At 42.3% G+C, this 20,497-nt stretch overlaps 1 protein-coding gene across 1 annotated transcript in view; it reads right to left on the bottom strand.

The window, feature by feature from the left end:
• The window catches only part of LOC124616526 (mitoguardin), a 110,045-nt gene that overhangs the window by 22,997 nt on the left and 66,551 nt on the right, over nt 1-20,497 (bottom strand). The window lies entirely within an intron of this gene.

The following is a 20,497-nucleotide window of genomic DNA, read 5'->3' as shown; positions in this document are numbered from 1 at the left end:
AGGCATACATAATAGCAGTTTCTTTATTACTAACTCATATACTCAACAGCACCTTAGAGACAGATCTCTATATCTTTGGCACCTTTTTCTACCCAATTATTGTGATAATGCTTCATAGTATGACTTCAGGAAGCCTTTTGATGGTTTATAAAATTTATATCTATTGCTAGCTGTGGGTAGCAAAATAGGTCCCAAAAATGGGACACATTCCTTAAGAGCTAAAGGAAACAGAAAAATGAATTCCTAAACCAGAAAGCGATCTCCATAACCTCTCACTAGTTCTAGTTATAAACTGTGAAACACAATGATTCTAAATAAAATTAGTAAAAAAGATGTGGAGAGCATCCCATATCAACAAGTGGGTTGTTAAACAAGTCCGACACGTATAGATCAAGTGCAGTGTCTCCAAACTGTTACAGAATCAAGCTTTAAAGAATACTTTAACACAAGTATTGATAGTATTAGATATTACTCATGTTAACACCTAATCCACTGGTATCTACTGAAAGGACATTGACAGATGGTCTAAGTCTTATGACACTGGTATCTTAAGTGGTAATGGGTTGGTTGGTTGGTTTAAAATTGGCGAGGAGGGACCAAACTATGAGGTTATCGGTCCCTCGTTTCTAATAAAACAGTGCCACAAGTGTGTGAATAAAACAGACAAGACATATAACACAAAACGGAAAGAAAGTAAAAACCACAAGAACGAAGGAAAGGCAATGAACACTAAAAGGAACAAAAGAGGACAAGAAAACAACATAGGTGCTAGAAACAGAAGAGAGTTAAACAAGAAAGAAGATTACAGTGGCTGGCCGGCCACAGCACTAAAGGAAAAGCCAGCCACTCCGCAACACATTAAAACCTCCACTCTAAAAGCACTAGGGTGGAGGACACAGGGGGACAAAGGACATGTGCTGAAACTTAGATCAAACGTAAAACCCACCCTAACAAATAAAACGTAAAACTAAATGCAAAGCCAACATTACCATCAGCCATCGAGCTGTTGGTGTAAGCCACTTCAGAGTCCCGGAACACTTCAAGAATTGACAGGAAGTGGCAATGGAGAGCCGCAGGGTTAACAGAGTCCTTAGGACCACATGAAAGATCCAAACGAAGATTCGGCCTACAGCTACACCATGGAGGTGTACGTGAATGGACCTCGAGGAGAGGTGGTGAAGGGAAGGACTCCAGTTCAGAGAAAAGCAATCGCATACAAACCTCAATCGTTAGCCCTGACCTGGGCCGCCTATGTGGCGGGTGAACCGGTGTTGTTGGGAAACGAAGACAGTAATTAGGATGTTCAGGAGAGCTATGAATGTGTGCATCATAACTGACGAGCAGTTGTGCACGTCTGATCTTCAACAGAGGGACTCCAGCCTCCACCAGTACGCTTGTCACCAGACTTGTCCTGAAAGTTCCTGTCGCTAGTCTAACTCCACAATGGTGCAATGGGTCGAGCAAACGCAATGCTGATGGCATCGCCGACACATAAATCACACTCCCATAATCAAGGCGGGATTTAACAAGGGCTCTGTAGAGCTGCAGCAGTGTGGAGCTACCTGCACCCCAAATGGTGTTGCTCGGGCAGTGGGAGGCACTGAGGTGCTGCCAACACTTCCATTTAAGCTGACGAAAATGAGGAAGCCAAGTCAAACGAGCGTCGAAAACCACACCTAAGAATCGGTATGTTTCCACTTCAGCGAGTGGATCGTCATTAAGGTAAAGTGCTGGTTCCAGATGAACGGAACGACGCCGACAGAATTGTATTACACACGTCTTCACGCCGGAAAACTGGAAGCCATGGGCTAGAGCCCATGACTGCGCCTTGTGGATGGCTCCCTGTAGGCGACACTCAGCATCACCAGTACTGGAGCAGCAGTATGAAATGCATCGTCTGCATACAGAGAAGTTGAGATGGAGGGCCCGACAGCTAATGCTAGACCGTTAATGGCCACTAATAAAAATAGAGAGAGACTCAATACAGAGCCCTGCGGGACTCCCTTCTCCTGGATATGGATGGAACTGAGAGGCACCAACTTGGACACGAAAGTACAGAGCGACAGGAAGTTTTGGATAAAAATAGGGAGCAGGCCCTGGAGACCCCACTCATACAATGTGGAAAGGATATGTCGTGGCCAGGTCGTGTCGTATGCTTTACATAAATCAAAAAATCGGCAGTCAGGTGTCGGCGCCTGGAAAAGGCTGTTCGGATGGAAGACTCTAGAGACAAGATTATCAGCGACCCTGGCGGAAGCCACCCTGACATGGAGCCAGTAGGCCACGTGACTCCAGGACCCAACCCAAATGCTGACACACTATACGTTCCAGCAGTTCACAAAGAATGTTGGTAAGGCTGATGGGCCGATAGCTATCCACATCAAGCGGGTTTTTACACGGTTTGACCACCGGATTAACGGTGCGCTCCTGCCATTGCGATGGAAAGACTCCATGCACCAGATCCGGTTGAAGATAACGAGAAGATTGAAAGGTGGCTACACTGTGCCACTGCGCCAGAGAGTTCGCCAAAGAGTACTATTAAGCCGCCTCCACAGAGTGTGTTAAGAGCTCGTAGCAGAGTGTGTGTTTAGAGTTCATGGCAGTCAGTGGTTGTCGAGAGATCGTAGAAGTCAGTGCTTGTCGTGTCGTGAAGTCGGAGTAAGATGTTGTAGTAAAGAGTGTTGTTCCATGTCTTATGCAGTTATTTGATGGGAGAGATAGCAGATGTTATTGTAATGAGTGCATTTCGTCAATATATATGAAGGTAAACACTACAATGTTCTTTTATTAATTGTGTATCTGAAATAATGCGTCACTACAGGTTCAGTCAACAAAGCATCTGGCTTGTGTTCTTGTATTAGAGTGAATTCTGGTTTTCTTACGCAATTACAGTTTTTCTAAATTTCTTTTGTCACGTCAGCATAGTTGGTATTTAAAAAATTCTTGTCTTGTTGGAAAAGAACCGTGCCAGATGTGGACGTTGAGTCACACTCCCACATACAGAACAGTTACTCTTGTGCTTGTTGGCTTCGTAGATTTTTATAGTTGCTGGGGACTTAATTAATTAACTGTGTTTACGAAAATTTTCTTACATTGTTCTTTGCAGTCAGATAGCGTAACAATTCTAGTCAGGGCCAACCGTTTACGAGACTTACGTAATCGGACATACAGCAACTAAAAAATATTTTCAATCATATATTTAATTAAGCCCCCATGCACGTGGCGACCGCTGCTTCGGATCGTCCCTTGGAATTGTTCTGATTGTGAAAATAGTAGACCGTAGTATTGTTGTAGTAATTTGTAGTATAGTAATTGAAGTCTATTTTGCATGTGTAGATTTGGTAATTGGCATTCTTCTAATGGTATTTTTCAAAATTTAATTTTTATTGCCGTGTATACGCATTTGACAATTTTGTGCAATTATTTCAATTGTTCGATTGATCGTGTTTGAGGGAGACATTGCATGTGAATGGTATTGTTGGAGATAAGGAGGCATTGTGTGATTTTCGAACAGTGACGAATTTTTTTTTATGTTTTGTAAATGATTACGCGGTCGATGAAACAGGCAAAATTGATGAATAGTCAGAATAACGAAATTGTTGACATGGCGAACTCGCCAACAGAGGAAAACAGCATGATGGATAATGAAGTGGAAAACAATGTAATAAGTCGGGAAGACAGTCCGGAACCATTTCAAAATTTTTCTCAATCAGAAAATTCACAGAATCTGAGATTAACGACAGAAGATTCTGAAATAGTATCGGACACAGATAGCCTTACAGCTGTGACGAAGGAAGTTAGTTTTGCGGGAGATGTTAGGGGCGAAAAGAATTCTGAACAATTTAATATGGAGCAGTTGATGGGTGTAATATTAAATTTGGGATCAGAATTAAAAACACGGTTCGACTCACAAATGGGAACAATTAAAACAGAGATGGGAACTTTGAGATCTGAATTAAAAACAGATAGGGGAACAATGGAGCAGTTTCGATCTGAATTTAAAACAGAGATAGGAACTTTGGAAACACAGATGGGAACAATGGAAACTCGGATAGATTCACGAATAGGAACATGTTTCAAAAATATGAAAGATGAATTAAAGAAAGAAATCAGGGAAGAAGTACAACCGATTCTGAATTCTCACAATAATAGATTAATTGCAGTAGAAATCAGACAAAGGGAACAGGATAGAGAACAGGAAGAAAGAGATCGCGTGATAGTACAGAAATTTTCAGAGTTAAATTTACAACGTGCACAGGACAAGGAAGAAATATTTGAAAGAATCGAGGAATCCGTGCCAAATGACAGATTAAATAACCTAACACAACAATATGAACAGTTAACTACCAAATGTGTCAGTACTGAAACCCGAGTCGCGACACTTACGGAAGACGTAAATAAACAGAAAGAACAATTAGGTGACTTATCGGAAAGAGTTGAGGAAATTTCAGATAAACTGACAAATCTTAGTTTACAGGGGGACAGAGATTCGGATGATACAGCCCCATTACCATTTGCAGAAACCGAAGAGTATCAGAACATAAATAAGCATGTTGAGAATCAGGGAAAATTTAATGAACGCGTGAAAAGGGAATTTGAGGCATTACGGAAGCAAGTCAAGCAGATCGAAGGTGAAATTGTAGGAAAGGATAGCAGAAGAAATTTAGAATCACAGGTAGCAGAGGGGTTTGAAGAAAATAATTTGTTTCATTTACGGGATGCAACAAGAGAGCACCAGGCGCGCGAATTTTACAATAATCGACATTCGGACTGGGACAGACGCGGTAGGTCTTTGTCGCCACGAGGCGAAAACTTTGACTATAAACACTTTTTGACTGTCCGGAAGTTTAAGATCTTCCGCAATTCTAAGAATGACATACATCCATGTGCATGGCTAGATCAATTTATGTACGCACTTCCACCAAATTGGCCACCAAGTCACAAACTGGAATTTATGTGTGGATATTTAGAAAACGAACCGGCGACGCGGATGCGCGCACTCATTAGAGATTGTAATAATCTAAATGATTTTTATCATGCATTTCTATCAGCATATTGGTCCGAAAACACGCAAGACAGAGTCAAACACAGTCTTATTATGCAGCGTAATTTTAAACAGTCTGAGTTCCGCACGCCGGCAGAGTACTTTGAAGACATGATTCGAAAGAATCAGTTCTTGTCCAACCCCTATAGCCCGACTGAATTAATTCGCATTTGTTTAACTAAGCTGCCACAGTCCATAAGACAAATTGCTTTAGCCGGAAGATGTAAAGACGACATTGAGACTTTTAAGACTTTGCTACAAGAACTCGAGTACGACAATGACGACGGGACTACCTGTAATTTTTTCAGTAACAGTAATTATGATAGATTTTCAGATAAAAGGGACAGTGATCGGAACGGGCGTTATATGGGTAATTTTGAGAATGACAGACGTAACAGACACGACAATAGATACCAGCCCTATGACAATAACAGACGTTCTAACAGAAATTACACAGACAATAGCGGTAATTCGTACCGGAATGATCAATCATACGGAAACAGTAATCGGTATCATCAGGACAGAAATCATTCATACAGTAATAGAAATTCTTACTACAGAAATAATCAGGGTAGTAGATACAACAATAATTTCAGAAGTGACAGTCGAAATTACACAAGGAGTAGTTATGCAGACAGACAGGAAAACAGAAATTTTAATAACAGACACAGACAAGAATTTGCATCCAACAGACAGGAGGGACCTAATTGGCATCCTCCACGTGACAGAACTTCAGAGAGACAAGTGCAAATCGTAGAAATTGATCCGCGAAATGACGCGAATACTCAAAGACGTGACGCAAACAATCGACAATGACTTGTAGCTTCGGCTTCTGGCAGCAATATAGACGGCTCAGAAAGTAATGACACTACGACTTTACACTACGTACGCCTGGAAGACATGAGAGACATTTTGTTAGACGAAAAGGAAAATAATGTAGACGCATTTTTACATCCTGTTATTGAGGTATGTATGGGTAAGAATACGTTCACTGCAGTATTAGATTCTGGGAGCCCATTGAATGTCATTAGTGAATCAGTTTTTCGTATATGTGAAAGAACTATTGCCTGTCCTGTGTTACCTATTTTTAAAACTACAATTCGAGGAGCGATTTCTGGAAAAAGTGTGGAGGTCAAACAACAGACCAATTTAAATTTCATTTGTCAAGGATACGAATTTTCTGCTAATTTTATTATTGTTCCATTACTCAGTACCCAAATTATATTAGGTATGGAGTTTCTTAACGCACATAAGGCAATTTTGAACTTTAAAGAAGGAAGTGTGTATTTGACGGTTGCCGGAATGCCGAAATGTTTGAAATTTTTCGAGTGTTTAACAAGATCTGAACCAGATGCAAAATGTTTAAGGTTTCTTACTTCTGATGTTTTCGTTGAGCATTATGACGACAATGTGTTTATTCATGATAATGACAACAGATACAGAGACGCGATGGATGATATAATTAATAGCGAAGAATTAATTAACGAAAAGGTTAAGAAAGCTGAAGTGCCAGATGACGTTGCAAGAGAAGAGCTGCACCACATTTTAACTTCACATGCTACAGTGTTTAGTCATCACACAGGAACTATACAAGGCTTACAATATTTATTTAAAGTGAAAGAACACACCATTTCGCGGGAAAACGTACGCTATTCCTTTGGCTTACAGAGACAAGGTTAAGAATGAACTTCAGTACATGTTAGATCAGGGCATTATTGAGCCTGCAGTCAGTCCTTATACTAGCCCATTACACGTTGTTCTTAAAAAGGATGGGTCAATTCGTTTGGTTCTGGATTCCAGACAGATAAATAACATCATAATTCCTGAAACTGACCGCCCACAAAATTTAGATGAACTTCTTCAACATTTCCATGGAATTAAAGTTTTATCCACGATTGATATGCGCGCAAGTTTTTGGCAAATAGAACTCCACCCTGATTGTAGAAAATACACTGCTTTTTTAGCCTTTGGTAACTGTTACCAATTTCGGAAATTACCGTTTGGACTTACTGTATCTTCAGCAGCATTTATTCGTAGCTTAAATGAAATTTTACCTGTTTATCTTCGTGACAACATTACTTCTTATGTTGACGACATTCTTATTGCTAAACGTTCTTGGAGTGAGCACAACAAAATTTTGGACTCATTGTTACGTATTTTTGCACGAGTTGGCATGACAGTAAACTTGGAAAAATCTGAATTCGGTCGTTCTCAGGTGAAATTCCTCGGTCACATTATTGCTACAGAAGGTATTCTTCCTGATCCAGAGAAACTAGATGCTATTCAGTTCGCAATGACATTCTTTTTACACGAAAATCGGTCGACAACTCCGTTTGGTTAGTTTGTATTCCTGATGAGTGGGTCAATAAGCTGATTTGGTATACGCATTTCAGTTATGCACACTTTGGTCCCAGAAAATGCTTTCATAAATTACGAGAAAATTGTTACTTCAGTAATATGGAAAAACGTATTCGATCTGTTCTTGCCAAATGCAAATTATGTCAAATGGCTAAGCCTCCAACGATTTCTCACAGAGCACCGTTGTTTCCCATCATTCCAGCGAAATTAAAGGAGATGGCTGCAGTCGATTTGTTTGGCCCAGTGGTTCGATCTACTAATGGTTTTGCGTACATTTTCGTAGCAGTGGAATTGACGTCAAAATATGTGTGTTTTACACCTTTACGCAAAGCAACAGCTCGTTCAGTATCTAACGCTTTCATCAAACATTTTCTTAAAGAAGTTGGTCATGTTGACAAGGTTATATCAGATAATGGATCACAGTTTCGCTCTAAAATCTGGCTTCGTACTCTACGGCGTCGTAAAATCAAACCAATCTTCATTTCACTTTTTCACCCTCAATCTAATGCTTCAGAGAGATGGATGAAGGAAATCAATAAATTGTGCCGTCTTTATTGTCATCAGAATCACAGAACTTGGGATCAGTATCTTCATATTTTTCAAAACATTCTGAATGAACTTCCTAATGACTCAACTTCTTTACCGCCTCTATTGATATTAAAAAATAAAGTACCAACAAATCGCATTTCTGAAATCGTTCCTTTTCCGCCTTCGCGGAAACTACGGCATTCTGAAGTTGTGAACATGGCTCTACGAAATATTGCGTCTGCGGCTGCTAGAAGAGAGAAATCAGCTAAGCGTCCTGGTCGTTCAAAAATCTTGTCAGTTGGTCAAAAAGTGTTAATTAAGTCTCATCGTTTGTCCCACAAAGGAAAAGGCTTGTGTCGCAAATTTTTTCTGCTTTATAACGGTCCATATAGAATTCGCAAAATTATTCATGATAACACTGTTGAAGTAGAAACTCTTAAATCTCGACGCTCTAAGGGAATACATCACATATCTAACGTAAAAATTTTTGTGGAATAACATACTTTAGAGAAACTAACAGCTACATGTAAACATTCGGAGAGTACAAGGATACCGCGCTGTGTTTTGGCGGCGGCACATACTCAAAGCAACAGTCAAGTCTGCGCGCCGCACAAGGCAGTCGTTGACCGCGAACAATAGCTTCCGACGTCACGCGGCTACAGCTGATCGAGCGCTCAGTGCGAATGCACTGACAGCCGTAAACAAATACACAGTCTAATTTCTCCGACTAAATTCTGTATAAAGTTATAAGGACTTGTTGAATTGTGTTATTAACATTCAGTATTTTGCAGGATACGGTTGTATAAAGTATTTAAGAACTTCAGGTAAATTCTGTGCGTGTCCGACGTTAAGACGACCTGCTATCGAGAAATTTTCAGGAAGAATGTAATTTCGAAGAAGAAAGTGATTAACTAAAAAAAAAAAGGGTAACTATTAATTGAGTTCATTTTTCAGGTAACATATTTCCACTTAGGTACGTACTTTAGACGTAATTTGCTGCTCGCGATTACGTGATTCATACTTTGTGCTAAATTTCATGTTCTATGAATTTACGTGTGAAGCGACAATTTCATGTTCTATGAATTTACGTGTGAAGCGACGCGCTTGCGTACGTTAACTGAATTTGACAATGATTATTAATGAACTGGGTTGTAACTTGTGTATATTATGCATCGCTTGGCTGCACTGCTTTTTCACTGATGTCATATTTTTTAATTACGTGCCTGCTGTGCTTATTTATTTAAATTATAATTGTTATCTGATTAATTGTGCTGACTGTGATTATGTATGTATGTTGTACTTTGTCATTTATCTGCTTGCGCCTTCATGTTTACTTATTAAGATGACATATGAACATTTATTTGCTTATGCTGATGTATGTTGTACCTTGTGATTTATCTGCTTGCGCCTCCATGTTTACTTGCTAAGATGACATATGAACATTTATTTGCTTATGCTGATATGATGCTAATAACCTGTTTGCTGCTATGCGTATGTATTGTATATTTATACATTTCTGTTTTGTTGTCATAACTACTCTTCAATTTAGAATGTAGCAATGCTGATGTACAGTGTACGAACATAGAGTTTAGGTCACACTACTGTATTAATTATAGATTGTTCGCTTGGCAGAGCCTCGTTGTAGGAATTGTGCTGCATCCACTTGTTGACATTCTGTTTTCTACTGGTATATTTACTCGCTATTGCTTGTTTTGCTTACGCTCAGTGCCTTATATTTTTAAGATAGGAAAATGAACTGCTATAATTCGACGAACGACATTGGTACAAAAAACTTCGTTGAAGTCACATGAGCTGAGGTTTTATGGAAGCTGTATAAATTTATGCTAATAGGAAGGAAGCTAACGACATGACAGACCAAAACTAGGTTTAGACCATTGACAGTATCACACTGCATTTTCGTGAGGAATTGAAATAGGAAGTGACACTTGACACAAGAAATACTCCACATGTTTGCTTCTGTCTGCCATAATTTTTGAAGTGGTGTACACACTGTGAAACATTATGATTATTCACACTCCGTAATCGTACTTAATTACTGAGAGTTATTCGAACTAAGTCTGTTAGAGGTCAGGTATGCATTCCTTTTATTTAATGATGGACAAGGAACCAAAATGTATCTTATAATTTATAATGAGTAGAAAATTTGGGTCAGATGGATTACACAGAGGTTGTGTGTGGACACTGTGTCTTCGGATTGTATGGGATGCTGAATTGAAGTTGCATTAGGATTTTGTCTGTACTTTTTCGAGGAGACTGACTAGAGGAAAGAGTTGTTATGGAAGTGAAATGATATTGGTGCTGAGGTTTATATTTATCGACGTATTATTATAGGTATTGAGAGTATATGAAGTTGATGATTATTGGAGTTTTTGTGGACAAGAGGTAAGGTAAATGATATTGATGATAAGAGTTATATGTATCGACGTATTGAAGAAGTATTAGTGACGTATTGAGATTAAGTTGATGATTATTGGAGTTTTGGTGTATAAGAGGTAAAGTAAGTGAGGAGCATATTTTTTGTTGTTGGTCTTATGGAACAAGGAGGATGAAGATAGCAGACTAGAACATTAAAATAGAAGGAAGATAGTCTATACACACACTTTGTTAAATCACTAAGCAGTATATACTTTTTTTTGGAGAGAGGAAGTAATTGCATATCTTGGCTCACTGACAGTTGTTCGGCAACAGTACATTTTAATCTGGCTTGGCAAACATTGGTCTTGACATGATGACTATGACGTTGACTAACTATTATTGACTGTTATACATTGCTGCCAGTACTACTTGATACACATGATGAACATCAGATTTAGACAGAATTTCATTTACACAATTAACACTATTCAGTTACACAGTAGTACTTAATGTGGATGAAGGATGAGTGAGTGTGTTCTGTGTGTTTTCCTTTACTAATCCTAACCACCTATCTCCTAAATATTATTTTATTTGTTTGTAGTGGCTTGCACTGACACCCATAAATATTATAGGTTTACTGGTATTTGTGTATTGTAATAGTTAATAGGATAATTATCTGATATCATTTGTGTGTTTGTTATGATTTGTATCTTACTGTAAAAGCATTTGTATGTGCATTCAAACTATTGTTCATGCCTGAACTGTCTGATTAGTGAAGATAAATATTCTGAACTGTTACCTGCACTTTTCAACATGATGTGTGACATTAGGACATGTTTAATTTCTGCTCATAAACTCTGATGAACAGTGTGATCAGTGTTAGTGAATTTTGTGGAACTGCTTCTGCTGAGAAATGTGACTTTTTGGTGTCTGCACCTGCACTCAACATTCCTGGGTGCAACTGATGAACTGTTTTTGCTGAAATGGTGTCACTTGTTGGTGTTTGCACCTACTCAACATTGCTGGGTGCAACTGATGAACTGTTTTTACTGAAATGAAGTCACTGGTTGCTGTCGGCACCAACTCAACATTGCTGGGTGTCATTGATGGACTGCTTCTACTGAAATAATGTCACTTGTTGCTGTCTGCACCTGCTCAACGTTGCTGGGCGCAACTGATGGACTGTTTTTACTGAAATTGTGTCACTTGTTGGTGTCTGCACCTGCTCTCAACATTGCTGGGTGCCACTGATGGATTGCTTCTACTGAACTAATGTGACTTGTTGCTGTGTGTACCTCTGCAACTTTACTGGGTGCCACAGATGGAACTGTTTCTACTGAAATGATGTCACTTGTTGCTGTCTGCACCTACTCAACTTTACTGGGTGCCACTAATGGAACTACTTCTACTGAAATGATGTCACTTGTCGGTGTCTGCACCTGCTCTCATCATTGCTAGGTGCAACTGATGGACTGTTTCTACTGAAATGATGTCACTTGTTGGTGTCTGCACCTGCTCAACATTGCTGGGTGCAACTGATGAACTGTTTCTACTGAAATGAAGTCACTTGTTGCTGTCTGCACCTGCTCAACATTGCTGGGTGCAACTGATGAACTGTTTCTACTGAAATGATGTCACTTGTTGGTGTCTGCACCTGCTCAACATTGCTGGGTGCAACTGATGGACTGCTTCTACTGAAATGATGTCACTTGTTGGTGTCTGCACCTGCTCAACATTGCTGGGTGCAACTGATGGACTGCTTCTACTGAAATGATCACCTGCTCAACATTGCTGGGTGCAACTGATGGACTGCTTCTACTGAAATGATGTCACTTGTTGCTGGGTGTACCTGCTAAACTTTACTGGGTGCAACTGATGGACTGCTTTTACTGAAAAGATGTTACCTGTTGGTGTTCTTTTTTGTATAAACTAATCATTGAAAGCATTTTATGTGAACATTTGTATAAACTGATTTTTTGTATATTGTGTAAACTATTATGTAAAGTCACATGTATGAAAAGAAGTTGTATTGCTTACTGTATTTCATATATTAGGTTAGTAAAAGGTCAGTGCAAAGCCAAAATTTTTAACTAATTATGTGATATTTAGGTATTAATATTATCTTTTATTTTTGTCTGTATTTTTCTGGACGAATTTGGTGGTATTTTCACCACCAATGCTGGCAAAAATACCATCAAATTCTGGCCTGTGGAGGAGGGGCATATGAAAGGTGGCTACACTGTGCCACTGCGCCAGAGAGTTCGCCAAAGAGTACTATTAAGCCGCCTCCACAGAGTGTGTTAAGAGCTCGTAGCAGAGTGTGTGTTTAGAGTTCATGGCAGTCAGTGGTTGTCGAGAGATCGTAGAAGTCAGTGCTTGTCGTGTCGTGAAGTCGGAGTAAGATGTTGTAGTAAAGAGTGTTGTTCCATGTCTTATGCAGTTATTTGATGGGAGAGATAGCAGATGTTATTGTAATGAGTGCATTTCGTCAATATATATGAAGGTAAACACTACAATGTTCTTTTATTAATTGTGTATCTGAAATAATGCGTCACTACAGGTTCAGTCAACAAAGCATCTGGCTTGTGTTCTTGTATTAGAGTGAATTCTGGTTTTCTTACGCAATTACAGTTTTTCTAAATTTCTTTTGTCACGTCAGCATAGTTGGTATTTAAAAAATTCTTGTCTTGTTGGAAAAGAACCGTGCCAGATGTGGACGTTGAGTCACACTCCCACATACAGAACAGTTACTCTTGTGCTTGTTGGCTTCGTAGATTTTTATAGTTGCTGGGGACTTAATTAATTAACTGTGTTTACGAAAATTTTCTTACATTGTTTGTTGCAGTCAGATTGCGTAATAGTACTAGTCAGGGCCAACCGATTACGAAACACAGCGTAATCGGACATACAGCTACTAAAAATCAAAATCATTTTCAATCATATAAATTTAATTAAGCCCCCATGCAAGATGTCACTTGTAGTCAGATAAGAGAGATTTAATCGTCTGACTGGATCCGATCTGGCCCAGAAGCAGTGTCGGGGCCATGTGCAAGGGCACTGAGCAGCTTCCACACTGTAAATGGGGCGTTATAGGATTCACTGTGTCGTGTAGTGAAAGAGGACTTTCCCTTCCAGCCGCCGTTAGAGTGCGAAAGGCTGGGGGGTAATTCTCCGACGCAGAAGCTCGAGCAAAGTGCTCAGCAAAGTGCACGGCAATCGCGTTTGCATCGGTAGATAACACGCCATTTATGGTAACACAGGGAACACCTGTTGGGGTCTGGTACCCGAAAAGACGTTTGACTTCCCAGACTTGGGAAGGTGACGTATGGCACTCAACGGGCGGGACGTATCTTCCGTCGTTTGATAAGTTGGCAACCCTGGCATGGAGTCGTTTGAAAGCTATGAGGTGCTCCAGGGAAGGGTGCCACTTATGCCGCTGTAGAGCTCGCCGACGCTCCTTAATTGCTTCAGCGACTTTCCGCGACGACCTAAGGGACTGCCTTGCGCCAGGAGCCCCCTAAAGAGCGAGGGATCCGGTTTTCTGCCACAGAGACAATTGTTGTGGTCACCTGCTCAACCATCACATCGATGTTATCATGTAGGGGAGATTGAACAGTGGCAGCAGAGATCAAAGTTTCCCAGTCCGCCTTGTTTAAAGCCCATCTGGGCAGGCGTCCGTGGGCATGACGGTGGGGCAGCAACAGGAAGGTGGGGAAATGGTCACTACCACACAGGTTGTCATGTGCTCTCCTGTGCATAGATGGGAGAAGTCCTGGGCTGCAAACTGATAAATCAATGGCCGAGTAACTACCATGAGCCACAATGAAATGCGTGGTGGCAGCAGTATTTAAGAGGCAGAGGTCGAGCTCAGACAGTGAAGTTTCGACATATCTGCCTTGGCCAGTAAGCACAGTGTTACCCCACAAGAGGTTATGACGTTAAAATCTCACAAAAGTAGGAAAGGTTTAGGGAGTTGATCACTCAGTGCAGCTAATACGTTCAGGGGTACTGGACCATTTGGAGGAAGATATACGTTGCAGATAGTTATTTCCTGCGTCATCCGTATTCTGACAGCCACAGCTTCAAGAGGGGTTTGAAGTGTCGCTATAGACTCCGTTTAGTACATAAACGGACACTCCACCTGACACTATTATAGTCTCTATGGTTCCTGTAATATCCCTTATAGCTGCGGAGGGCAGGAGTCTGCATTGCCAGAAACCAGGTCTCCTGGAGAGCAATGCAGATAGCAGGTGTAAAGCTTAACAGTTGCTGTAGCTCAGGCAGGCAGTGGAAAAAAACCGCCGCAATTCCACTGGAGGATGACGTCACCGTGCGACTGGGAACATTCATTAAGGCAGTTTACGCCTCAGGGTCACGTGATGCATCCGACTTATTGCCTGAGCAGTCTATATTCATTGTGTCTGAGGGTCTGGCGAGATCTAGGTCCTCAGCAGACGCCAGAATCTCCACTCCATTCTCATATGCAGAGCTCGTAGGTAGCGGTGGTGTGGGTGACAGCAATTTCCTTGGTCTTAGGGGTCTTTTTAAATTTCTCTTGCTGCTCCTTGGGTTTTCCTGTTTGGGATGACTTCACTGGCTCTGTCTCTTGGACTGAGGATGAGCATGAAGCCCTATGACCAGCTGATTTTGAGCTCTTCAGTCACTGGTGGGTGTCATCTTTCCCACCTGGGAAGTGAGTGACCCAAGGGATCCCTTACTAGCGAGAGAAGCCGAAGAAGACTTACGCTTCTCCAGCTTAGAAGTGGGGACAGACGTCCCTGACGGTTGGGGGCGGGGGGGGGTAAGTGTTGCTCCTAAAGTAGATGGTGCGGGAGCAACAGGGAAATGCCGCCCCCCCCCCCATCAAAGGGGCAGGTGCAGTCTTCCGCCTAAGAGGTGGCTGGGGTTGGCAGAGCTGCTGGTGCCAGAACTGTTGTAATAGCGGTGTAAGACGATGTCATATGTAGAGGATGCAGATGTTCAAATTTTCTCTTAGCCTCAATGTAGGTCAGTCGGTCCTGGGTCTTTTACTCCATGATTTTCCTTTCTTTCTGGAGAATCCTGCAGTCTGGCGAGCAAGGTGAATGGTGCTCTCCTCAGCTGGGAGGCGTGGCACATGGAGTATTGGGATGTGATAGGCATCCGGAATCTCGACATGTGACGCTGGAAGTACAGCAGGAAGACATAGGGCTGAACTTCCAGCTTTTAAAGCACCGCGTTGGGGGAGGAGTATAGGGCTTTATATCACAGTGGAAGACAATCACCTTGACCTTCTCAGGCTCTGTATCACCCTCGAAGGCCAAGATGAAGGCACCGGTGGCAACTCTATTATCCCTCTAATCCCGGTGGACACTTCAGATGAAATGTACACCTCGCCACTCTAAATTGGCGTGCAGCTCATCGTCAGACTACAAAATAAGGTCTCTGTGAAATGTGATGCCCTGGACCATATTGAAGTTCTTATGGGGCGTGATGGTTACAGAAGCATCCCCCAGCTTGTCACAAGAGAGTAACGTCCGTGACTGGGCAGAGGATGCTGTTTTGATCAAGACTGATAGAGATCTCATTTTGGACAATCACTCCACCTCGTAAAACTTGTCCTCTAAATGCACAACAAAAACTGAGGCTTCATCGTTATGAAAGATTCCCCATCAGCTCTCGAACATACAAAGTACTGGGGTAGATAAGATCCGCTGCCATCCTTAGCCTGACGTTCCTCCCATGGTGTGGCCATGGAGGGGAATGATTTTGGGTCATACTTCTGTGCGTTGAATTGAGCTTGTGAATGCTTAGAGACTGCTGGTGTTTCACCACCAGCAAGAGGTGATGGACTACGCTTCATCACGTGTCATCCGCCCTGATGCCACCCACTCTGACCAGGGGCCATCCCCATTTGTGCCACCCAGCTGCAGCAAAGGCCACCTGGCAGGGTGGCCATTGCCGGGGGTCGAGGCATACATGAGGAGTTAACGGCACAGGCATCAGCAGAGCTATCCCGGTGTGGTCAGGGGGCTACAACCAACAGGGTACATGGCAGCTCTACCACGACGGACTAGCTACCGTGCTGGATATCAGGTGCAAAGAAGTCCAAGGTCATCGTCGACGCAGAAAGCGACACTGCACAGTGCATGGTGGAAAATGCATCCAGGAAAGAGTCCTCGCCTAAGAGATGGAGAATGAGCAGGACTGAAATGCGACGACGAGAAAGTGGACTAAAGATCTCAATGCACTTCCCCACTTGACTCGCTCTACATGAAAATTTGGAAGAATGATGTCAAACCCTACAGGGGACCATCACATAAAGGTCGAAACGTGTGAAACTCCTTTTAGTCGCCTCTTACGACAAAGAGGAATACCTCAGTCCTATTCTTACCCTGAGACCTGCATGGGGATCTTAAGTGGGGACTTAAATCCATCCCAAGTGAAACAGAAATAACGGATGGATGGAGTTAAAGGAACCAAACTGAGGTCACCAGTCATTTAATCCCTCTTGTGTCAAGCTGGGAATAGCCCCAGAGAGGAAGGAAACAGAACACAAACCCCAATGGATTTTATTGTATCTAAGTATCAAGCAAACCAAGAGACAGAAGTGTTAAACAGGGGTAAACGGGTGAAGATGGGAGAATTGCCACACCCAGAAAGCAGTTGTAGATCACTGGGACAAACTACCCAAGCAGAGACATACGATCTGCATCTGACCGCTCGTTTCACACTATTACCACAAAGCAACAAGCTACATGGACAAGATAAAATCTCAGAAAAGAGAAAACGAGTATGTCAACCATCAACAGATGTAGGGGAATAAGAAGAATTAAAAAGGTTGGGAATGGCAGGAGCAAGGCCAGAGCACCAATCTTGGGCAGACATGGGCCCGTAGAGTCAGTGACAGGCCATTACTTCAAACCCTCAAGCAGCTGATTACAGTGCCTTACATAATGAACAGGAGTAAAAACCACTTCCATGGGTAAAACGTAAAACCAAATGAGCCACATTGGCATCGTCCGTTAGCATCACAGACAATGTGCCAATAAGTTTAAGGCTTCACTGTAAGGTGAGCAAATTAGGGCAGTCCAGTAGGATGTGAGCCACCATAAGAGGGCACCACATCCACAGTGGAGTGTATCCTTGTGGATGAGGATGTGGCTGTGTGTCAGCCATGTGGGGGCCTTGTGAAGCCAATAGAAGACAGTTGATTGCCTGTGAAGCACAAAAGGAAAACTGTCACATGGTCGTGGTCTATTTTACAGTTTGCATTTTACTTGGAGTAACCAGGACACACCAATCTGTGTTCCAAGCCTCCAACAACTGCCAACAGAGCCTATCAAAAATTCAGTTCTGGTACCCCCTCCCCCCCATCGCTAAAGTCAGCATCCTGGTAGCCAACTTCGCCAATCGGTCAGCATCTTTGTTCCCTGGATTCCTAATGTCACTAGGGGTTCATACAAAGATTACAAATCTTCCAGTATGGTCGGGTTCATACAGGAGAGACTGGATAGTCACAACCAACTTGCATCTAGAGTAGCAGTGCTAGACAGCCTGAACACTACCAAGGAGTCACTGCATATTAAGAATGACTCACCACTGCAGGAACGAAGGTGGCTGAGGGATCAAGCAATGGCCACCAATTCTGCAGTGAATAGACTGCATCCATTCAGCAGGGAGTGTAGTTCACAGCACCTTGTATGTGTGCAGGCAAAACCGGTTAACCCATTCATTGTGAAGTCATTATGGTATACCATGCCTGAACCCAGAAATGTGTCAAGGGTATCCAGGAACAGATGATGAAAAACCATTGTCTCTCTTGAGTCGCTAGATAGAAAGGAGAGGTTGAGGTAGATCTGAGAATGGAGTACACACAACATGGGCACACCCTGGCAAGAGGTGACAGTGGGGATGCTGGAGTTCAGAGCAGAGATTGTACACAAGCTGCGATCATGACTCGTCACCTTATTCCTTGCTGTGGGAGCAAGATCTCCCTGTCAGCAGAAAGGACAAAGTAGTTTGGATCCTCGTGGGAGAAATGAATGTTTATTGCACAGTTGGGCAGCAGTTGACAGGGACACCAGTCTGTTAGCAGGCTTTTCCCCAGATCTGGTCCAAAAGGTGCCTATCCCAAGTCTGATTCCACAATGGTGGAACATGCCCAGCATCCACAATGCTGAAGGGGATGCCAAGCCATACAGCATGCTCCCATAATCAATACATGGTAGGATCAGAGCTTTGTAGAACTGCCAAAGTGCAGAGTGTCTGCACTGTAGCCAGTGTTACTGAGACAGGGTATTAAGGTGTGACCAGCACATCTGCTTAAGTTGCTGAAGCTGGGGAAGCCAGATCAACTGAGCATCGAAGATCAACCCCAAGAAACGATACGGCTCCACCATACTGAGAATTTGGACATTGAGGAATAGTTTTTGTTGTAGATGGGCAGTACAACAGCAACTATCCATGACACATTGTGATGGTTGAAAACTGGAAGCCTTGGGGGAGAGCCCATCCTTGCTTTTTTTAAGGCACCCTGTAGGCAGCTTTCAGTAAGACCTACAGTTGAGGAGCAATAGTAGATGAACTCATCAGCATACAGCTAGTGTAACACAGCAGACTGCACAGCTGCAGCTAAACCACTGATAGCCACTAGAAAAAGGGGCAGAACCATTATAGAGCCTTGTGGAACACCACTATCTTGTGTATTGGGAGTACTGTGGGAAGCACCAACTTGAACCTGGAAAGTAGGGCAAGATAAGAACTTCGACAAAAATTGAAAGTTGGCCCCAAAGATTCCACTCATGGAGGATAACAAAGCTGTTGTGATTCCATGTGGTTTCACAAACCCTTTGCAAGTCAAACAAACAGCAGCAAGATGTTTATGCCGGACAAAAGCTGACTGAATAGCAGACTCCAGGCAGTGCAAATTTTCAGCAGCAGAACAGCCTTAACTGAAACTGCCCTGTTACAGAGCCAAAAGACCCCATGACTCAAGGTACCAACACAGCTGTTGGCTCTTGGTACGTCCAACTGAACTTGCAGAGAACGTTAGTGAGGCCAATTGGGCGATAGTAGGTCATATCAAGGGGAGTTTATCTCCTTTCAGAACTGAGACAGTCATGCTTTCTTGCCATTGAGAGGCAGACTTGCCATCACTCCAGATGTGGTTGAAAATGGCAAGGCTGTGACGCTGGAAATCCACTGATAATTGTTTCAGCATTTGACTGGATGCGGTCTGGTCCTGGGGCTGTGTCAGGGCAAGGGGACTTAGGAATTCCCACTCACTGAATGGAGCATTATAAGGTTCCAGATGATGTCTCGGGATGCAGCAACAAATTGACAATGATTCTGTCTGTAATTCTGAGTCACTGTTCTCTTGCCCTCTACGTAAACGTGATTTACTTGCGCTCTTTCTGATCATGTAAGACTACTTGCTGCACGAGCAGTTCGAAAAATACGAGCTAGATTTTTACATTGACCCATCAAAATAATATAGCGATTAATTACTGGTTTAACGTAACAAAAAGTTGCAAGCCCAACTGTAACGTACGGAAATAACTACGGTGATTCTTTAAGAGCTTTTAATTAGGAACAAATAGACAAATAGGACGTAGATATGGGTTTGAGATTTCTCTAATTGGTAAATTCCATTGTTGTAAAAATATATAAATGCAATATGTCACAGTACAATGAAAGCATTACTAGGTCTGGTTTAAGGCTTTAGTGACCAGCAGCAGCTTCAAGCGCCAAGCTGAAAAAGACTCCAGAGGCAAGTGCAAAATTTGTACACAGGTTATCGTAATTAGCACCGAAAACTGATACGGGTGAAATTATATGATAATACTGTAAAGCAAAAATGTTCCAGTAAATGTGGATGAAGGCATACAGCAATAGAAGCAAAAAAATTTAATAAACGGGGGTCTGCAAACGAGCTGTTAGCAAGGTAATTACTGCTGTGTGGTTACGAACCGACAATGACTTCAGTACGAAAATTATCCAATTGTTGAGCCGGCCTAAGAAGTTCCCTGACAGCTCGCAGCTGTGTTGCCAGCTTCCAACTGCTAAGGGCTAACGGCTGGAGGCGAAATCTGAAGCTGTCCACACAGCTTCACAACACGGAGGCCTTGCGATAGAGGCGTTTACAAAGCTGCATTACCTTATTGGTTGAGGTAAGCCCACGAAGCTGTCGCGCCCTCCCCATTGCAGATG

This window comes from Schistocerca americana, chromosome 5 (assembly GCF_021461395.2).
Source record: "Schistocerca americana isolate TAMUIC-IGC-003095 chromosome 5, iqSchAmer2.1, whole genome shotgun sequence".
NCBI lineage: Eukaryota > Metazoa > Arthropoda > Insecta > Orthoptera > Acrididae > Schistocerca > Schistocerca americana.
This window is presented reverse-complemented; position numbering and strand designations above follow the sequence as displayed.